The sequence below is a fragment of the Phalaenopsis equestris genome, unplaced genomic scaffold (assembly GCF_001263595.1).
Source record: "Phalaenopsis equestris unplaced genomic scaffold, ASM126359v1 Scaffold000010, whole genome shotgun sequence".
NCBI lineage: Eukaryota > Viridiplantae > Streptophyta > Magnoliopsida > Asparagales > Orchidaceae > Phalaenopsis > Phalaenopsis equestris.
In genome coordinates, this window is record NW_018164452.1 from 131237 (window position 1) to 139226 (window position 7990).

A 7990-nucleotide genomic window follows, 5' to 3' on the forward strand; every position below is an offset into this window, starting at 1 on the left:
TATATATACATACATACATATATATATATATATATATACATACAAGTAATTGAGGGATTGAGATAGTTTAATAACTGTTTGGATTTGAGTGAGTACGGCAAATTCCCCTGAGAGGCTGAGCTTTACTTTACTCCTACGCCATTTTTGTGAGCAATATTAAAAAAAGGTTAAATTTGCGAGCATAATTGCGAGGGTGGGAGGAAGGTGTGTAGGGTTGCAGGCAAAGAGCGACCGACCAGCGATCAGGCGAGCGAAGAGAGAAGCACAAAAAGAAGAGAGAGAAAGGAGTAGTCAGGTCAAGTCCCACGTTCTGCTACCCCCTCACCGTTTGCCTTTCCGCTTGTGTTTCTGCTTTGAAGTTCCACGCGTCGCTACCTGCTTTTCTCCGAAACCACGTAATGAATTTTCTTGGAATACACTCCATGTCTGCCGCGCGAGCCCCTGCTCTGTCTTTTTATTACTATATCTCGTGTTTCTGCGCAGGACTTTCTCTGAGTTTAGTCGTACGAGGACCCTTTCTCTCGCTATGAATGATCAAATTATAAAAATATGAAATTGTAAAGAGTGTGAGAGAGATGTGGTACGGGAGGGGGTGAAGGAAAATGATGGATTGGGGTTGGAAATGGGAAAAAAAGAAGATTAAGGCGTGTTAGGGTCTTGGGGAGGGGATGGACGTGGGTAAGAGTTATCGAGTTGGTCCCCAAGAAGGCGAAGGAACCCTTTTTTGTTGGGCATTCAAAGAAATGAATGATGCCATCACTATTGGAGCGCAAGAGAGGGGGAGGGGGGAGCGTGTGGTGATGATGAGCTCAGTCCCACGCTTTGATGACGCCAGTTGTGGGAACTATTTATCTTCTTGGAAGCCCTCTATTTGCAACTATTCATGTTTAGAGTGTAAATTTTTCTTTTTTTTCTATAATAGAAAAAATATTACATATGATGAAACATTCGTAAGTTTACAGAATTATATATATATATATATATGTATATATATAGATGTACATATATAAATGTATATGTATATATATAGATGTACATGTACATGTATATATATGTACATATATTATATACATACGTATATGTACATATATATGTATATATGTACGTATATATGTACATATATATGTACATGTATATGTATATATGTACGTATATATGTATATATATATCTATATGTATATATGTACGTATATATGTATATACGTGTATATATACGTATATATACGTGTATATATATACGTATATATACGTGTATATATATATACATATACGTGTATATATATATACATATACGTGTATATATATACATATACGTGTATATATATATACATATACGTGTATATATATATACATATACGTGTATATATATACATATACGTGTATATATATATACATATACGTATATATATATATACATATACGTATATATCAGACGGAAAAAATTTCAAATGTAAATGTACCAACAACCAGATTCAAAGAATAGATCCAGAACTCAATATATGTATATGTATATATATATATATACATATACATATATTGAGTTCTGGATCTATTCTTTGAATCTGGTTGTTGGTACATTTACATTTGAAAGGAGTTTTAGATTTGTTTTTTCTAGTTTTCTATTTTGATGCTATGGCAAATTCTCATTCCAATTTGGTTCTTGATTTTCATCCTGGAAAATCAACTTTTGTTGAAGTGGTTGGGCATGGCGCTTGGGGTTGGGGAATAAAGATAATCATGTTTTCCCTTAATTATATCATGATTCTGCTGATGTAAAGGTGATTGTAATTGGATCAAAAAGATTGTGAAAAAAGATAGAAAACTTGCTTCGGTATTTTCGGATACTGAAATCTCTTGTCTGGCTGATGCCCACAAATTCACATTAATTGAAAAATTCCAATTGGGTAACTCCAAGATGAAGAGTATAAGGAGAACTTTTGAAGATCTTAAGCTAGTAGGTTCTTGGAAGATAAGCTTGTTTGATGGTAGACGTGTTATGATTCATCTTACATGGGAAGAGACTATGCAGCAATTTTCTTTAAGATTTTGATCCTAGTCATGAATCTCCTATTATACCAATTTGGCTTAAATTACCAGGGCTTAAATTACATTTCTTTAATCATCAAATTTTGTTTTAAATTGGATCCAGGGCTTAAATTAAATTTCTTTAATCATCAAATTTTGTTTTAAATTGGATCAGCTTTGGGAAAGCCTTTAAAATTGGATATGCCTACATTCAATTTAACTAGGCCATCTGCTGCTAGAATTTTGATGGAAAAGATGTTTCACTACCTGATGTAAATGAAATATGGTTGGGTAAAAACCATAATGGTTATTGAGAACCAATTATAATGGAGAAAAGGCCATATTATTGTCATCATTGTAAAATGTTTGGGCACACAATGGACAAGTGTTATAAACTTCATCCTCATCTTAAACTTCATCCTCATCTTAAAAAAATTAAACCTTCTATGAAGCTGAATTCTCATGTTGATGTTGCCAAAGTTGATACTACCAATGTAGATGATATTGATGTGCAACCTCATCCTTTTGTGTCTCCAATTATAGTAGCTGATTGTCCAGGGGAACCTAGTATTCTCACTGGGGAAGATGTTCATCTGCAACCTAATTCTATTGATTTATCTCATGTTTTGAGAAATATATGTCCAGCTGAAATTTGTGTTAGAGATGGGGGACTTCAGGATAATGAAGAAGTTCGTGATATGTTGGTTGAGCCTATTAGTACTGGTGAAGAAGTTCATGATGATGGTTTACTGAATAGTGTTGAACCATTGCATAAAAGTGTTAAGGATTCTTCTATTTTATTTCCTTCATCTATTGAATATCCTATTCCTGAACGAGATCCTAATGTTATTATTCAAGACAATATGAATGTGGCTAGGAATGAGTTGGAGGAGGATTGGGTGGTACAAAAGGTTAAGAAGAAAATTAATTTAGAATTGAGACACTTATCTGCTGATAATATTATTATGAATAAGAGTTCTCCCCAAAATCAGAAAACTTTTTTCCTCTCTAGGAATACTAGAGCAGGAAAACAAGCTATGCATGATTAATTTTCTTTGTTGGAATATTAGGGGAGTGGCTGATCCTGGCTCTCTTATACACTTATGAGTTTAAATAGGGCTCATAAGTTTTGGGCATTTGTTTTACTTGAACCTTTAGTTCAAAACAATTTGCAATGATTTAGTAAGAAGTTCAAAGTTATGTCTTCAAGTAGAATTGTTGCAATAAGATTTGCTTATTTTGTAGAAAGAGATGAAGTTTGAGTTTTTGCAAGACCATCCACAATTTCTCATATTGCTTTTGAATTTGAACAATTGAAAGGATTTGCTACTTTTATTTATGTTGGATGTTCTGATGATGCTAGGGTGGAGCTATGGTCTTTATCAATCATGGTATGATTGAGTGTTGGCTTGTTGGAAAAAATTTTAACTATATTGCTAATCCTTCTGAAAAGAAGGGTGGAAGAAATTTGGATTTTAGTGTGATGTTAAATTTCACTAAGAATATTCAGACTGCTAAACTATTTGATTTTGGGTTTAGTGAGTCTTCTTTCACTTGGAGGAGAGGCAATATTTGGGAAAGTTTGGATAGATTTCTTGTGAACCAACCTTGGTTGGATCACTTTTATGTTTCTATGGTCAAGCATCTTCCCATAACTGGTTCTGATCATTCTCCTTTGTTGTTAAATTTTTCTCTTACCAATAAAGATAAGGTAGCTTATTTTAGATACTTAAATGTTTGGGCTTCTCATCCTGTGTTTCAAAAGGTAGTGGAAACAAGCTGGAATTCTCCTGTTATTAATTTCTCTGGTAATCCTATAGAGAAGCTATGGATTTTATAGAAAAGACTGGCTAAGGTTCTTAATCTATGGAATTGGATAGACTTTGGGAATTTACATTTTAATGTTATCCAAGCTGAACATGTTGTTTCTTAGTTGGAAAAGGATATAAAGGATGAGAAAGATTCTGAAAGTCAATTATTAATTGCTCAAAAAAATCTGCTTCTTGCTATTAATCTGGAAGAATCATTTCTTCATCAAAAGGCTTCTAATTCAAAAGGCTTTTAATAGTTGGTTTATGCAGGGAGACATAAACTCTAGATTTCTTCATGCTATTATTAAATATAAAAGGAGTTTGAATGCAATTCTTAAGACTAAAAATGAGGCAGGAGATTGAATTACAAATCCAAAATGTATTGTTGAAAGTGTTGTTGGGCATTTTCAAAGTATTTTATTAGCTGACACTACTGATTCCACTATTTCTCAAAGTTGTTTAACTTCTTCGTTTGACAGTAACTTATTGAATGGTTCTTCATTGAATTTGACAAGAGTGCCTGAGGAGAACAAAATTTATGAGGCTGTGTGTTTAATTGATGGGAATATGACTACAGGGACTGATGGGTACATTGTTGACTTTTATAAACAACAATGGGGGATTGTTAAAGGATATGTGATTAATGTTGTCCAAGGTTTCGTCCGTGGTGTTGATCTTCCTAAGTACTTTACTGTTACTCCTACTGTACTGATTCCTAAGGATAGAAAGAAGAATTGTTGGCATGACTTTAGGCCAATAAGTTTAACCACTGTTTTCTCTAAAATTATCAACAAAATTCTGGTTTCCAGATTGCAACCATTATTGAATGATTTAATTTCTGAAAATCAATCTGCTTTTGTGAAAGGAAAATGTATTAATGATAACATTCTATTAGCTCAAGAATTATTAATTGATGTTGATAAAAAAAGTAGGGGTTCTAATATTATTTCTAAACTTGATCTCACCAAGGCTTATGATACTATTAGCTGGAATTAGCTAGAATTTCATATATATATATATATATATATATATATATTATGAAAGATGATCTCAAACGGTAATATACATGATTCAAATTAACAACCTCGCGATAGAAAACTATACCCTTAACCACTTTGTTGCAGATAAGTGCACACTCTCTACTGAATTGCCGGTTCAACTCGACCTTACTCGGGTTAACCCAATTCAACTGAACCACAGGGCCAACTTCAACCTATCTTGAGTTAACCTAGCTCAACTAAGCCACTAGGTTAACCCAGCCTAACTCGGGTTAAACCCGTTCAACTGAGCCATCAGGTAAACCAGACCTAACCAAGATTAACCCAACTCAACTGAAACACCGGGTCAACTTGACCTAACTCTTGTTAACACAATTCAATTGAACCACCGTTCCAACTTGATTTAGCTCAAGTTCACAAAAATTAACTCAGATCACTGAGTTAACCTGACCTAACTCAGGTTAATCCAAATCAACTCAAATAACAAGGTTAACTTGACCTAACTCGTATTAACCCAAATCAACTCAACTCACTGGCTCAACCGAACCTAACTCAGGTTAACCCAAATCAACTATTACCCAGGTCAATTAGACTTAACTTGGATTGACTAGACTAGAGACTCAACTTTGAGCTTAGCTTAATCTCATACCAAGTTTAATCAATGATTGATTTAAGCTAAATCCAACTTGGACTTAAAAGACAACTCAAGTCTAAATTAACTTATACTTCATTCAAATCTAATTTAAATTAAACTTGAACCAACCTAAAGGTTTTAACTCTTATCAGCTCAACTTAATATGGATTTGTCTCAAGTTAAACCGACTTGACTTAACTTGACCTACACCAAACCAATCTAAACCAAGTAAGACAAGTTTGACCCCAATCAAACTAGGCCAACCTATTTCAATCCTATTAGACTCTGGTTGACTAAAACAAGTTCAAAGATAAACTGAGGGAAAAACAGCTTAACTCAGGTTAGCTCGGATTTATTAAAGAGTATCATCAGATCAGTCAAACCTAACTTGGGCTAACTTGGACTTAACTAAACTCCGACTAGAGGTTAAGGAGTGTTTGAATTCTTGAAAAAGTACAAAAACAACCTTAACCTTAGTTAAGGGCAATTTTAGGCCATGGTACCAAACCAAACTAAACTAAAAGACTTAAAATTCACCCTAAAAGCCACTAAAACTTAAACTTAAACTCCAAAAATGCAACTTAGTTTGAGAAGTTACTTTAGAGAAGGTAACCCATGGCTGCTAATAAAATACCCTCCAGTCACTTCTGACTAATGAAGTCGCAAACCCCTAAAAAGGCTGGGATGACGGAACCATGGAATCTTGACCAGGTCATTTCAAACATAAAAACAAAACACAAAAATGTAAAAAATTTAATAAGATAAGAAGTCTTAAGTAGACTAAAATTTCCAACCCATAAAATTTGAAAATACACTAAAGCTTAAATGAAACCATAAAAAATAAAGATCACTGAACGTAATTTGAATCCCTTTTCCCAAGTTTATGAAGTTCTCTTAGACGACACAGCCCTTGGTTGTTGCTAGGAATCTTTCGGTCGGAGTGGTTTGAACCCCCTCTCAGATTAAGTAAATTAGGGAACCTAACAACCCTTGGATGATGGAAAGCCATGATCATCTTAACCAGGTAGTCTAAAATAAATACAATTACAAACTAATCAAATAAAAAATATTTCATCCTAACTCTGTTTTGTAGGGTTGCTGAAGACAATATACGAACGTCACCCAAGGTATACTTTGCATGTAATTAGGGTGTTATAACTATGTTTTGAAGGGACAAACATTCAAAACTTGGGGCAGCAGATGAACCTTAACTAAAATTTTGACGATAATATAAAACAATAGAATAGTTTAGGATCTTGTTAAGATTCTTCTAAACCATCATGCGTCCACTACCCTTAGGATAGAATTTTGAAACTCCTTACTTGGTCATGCATCCGCTACCCTTAGGATAGAATTTTGAAACTCCTTACTTGAAAACTTGAACATTAAAACCTTCTGAGGAAAAGTCACAACCTTAATCGGTTGTTTTCTTAAGATGTAATAAACTATAGGAGCTTGTCCTTATAGTAAGAAGAAAACCCCAAAGCAGGTATAATAACCTAAATATCTGGTTGTGGATTTGATTTTGTTGGGTCTTCTTTGCTAGTATGTCTTTGAGGTGTCTTAAATCAATACAGTTCAGAGCTATTTACGTGAAGTTCACCTCAGGAAAGCTTCCCTACCTATTTCTTTTATTTTTCCATATCATTATATGAATTAGCCCTCTAATCTCTTCTCTCTTTAGATCATCCACGCGATCAAGTGAGAGTTATTCAGAGAGAAAGGGATATATGATGGAAGAAAAACTGACGACTCCACAAGAATGACAACAATGATGAAGGTGTGTGCCCAAAGACCAATGGTGGTAAAGATAGCGTGTCACACTGGCGGCGGTCTGGCGGAGGCATCAGTAGAGTGTCGACTCCACTGGGGACTTCTTCTCTCTCTATCTCTGGTTATTAAACTTGTCCGCACATCTGGGTGATATTCCTATACCTTGCATGGGCTAAATTACTCTATCTTTTTTAGTATGTTTTGGCCATTTCACTCTTGAGCAAAGCATGATTGATACCTTCTCATTCTCAGAACCATTCATCGTGAATAGATATTTGGATCTAAAATCTTGAAACAATTTGACAAATAAAAAATGAAGAAACTAAAAATGGAAAAATAAAAGTGACAATGCAAAAAAAAATATAACTAAGACTTTATAAGACAAAATCAAAATAAAACTCCCAGATTACATAATGGGTCAAAAGAAAAATGCACAAAATGGCGTTCTGAAGACAAACTGGGCTAGCATTCTAAATCTTTCTGAAATTGCATAACAACAAAAAATAGATTCCCTGAGATTGGTCTGATCATTTGATAGAGGACTCGACTTGCCAACTGATAAAGCTGCCCACCACCAGGGGGTCACTATTCAAGTTTGGGGTTGAGTTTGACAAAATTGAGCTAGTGCTCGGTGACACGCCTCACTTCATGGCAAAGACAACTCCCACCAAGGTTACAGAAAGACCAATTGAATTCAACCTAAAGTTCTAAAATGAGTTTTGTTTACTCATGGGAACATTGATGGAGAA